The following is a 470-nucleotide window of genomic DNA, read 5'->3' as shown; positions in this document are numbered from 1 at the left end:
AATAAAACTCAAGAGAAACTAATGATGCACAATACAGTTGCTCATCACCTGCTGACCAATGCCCAGCCAAAGCCAGGATGGTCCAGCCATGAGTCTCTCCATTTTCAGACTCTATTCATATTTCCAAAACATTTAGACACTGCTGAAGGCTTAAAAAACCTCATGAAAACATGAATTAAATGTCTAATTTGTGAGATGGACACAAATTCTGAGCACAATGCAAGTTCTTTTCTGTGGCTTTGCTAATTCCTGTTATTTAGGGATCTGGAATATCTCTCTTGTGAGAAAACACTGTGGGACCTGGGCTGGTTAGAGAAGAGAAAGAGAAAGAGAAAGAGAAAGAGAAAGAGAAAGAGAAAGAGAAAGAGAAAGAGAAAGAGAAAGAGAAAGAGAAAGAGAAAGAGAGAGAAGAGAGAAGAGAGAAGAGAGAAGAGAGAAGAGAGAAGAGAGAAGAGAGAAGAGAGAAGAGA

The sequence above is a fragment of the Malurus melanocephalus genome, unplaced genomic scaffold, assembly GCF_030028575.1.
Source record: "Malurus melanocephalus ecotype Western Australia unplaced genomic scaffold, MMel_1.1 scaffold_97, whole genome shotgun sequence".
NCBI classification, from domain to species: Eukaryota; Metazoa; Chordata; class Aves; order Passeriformes; family Maluridae; genus Malurus; species Malurus melanocephalus.
The sequence above is the reverse complement of the archived record's forward strand: the minus strand, read 5'-3'. Positions refer to the sequence as shown.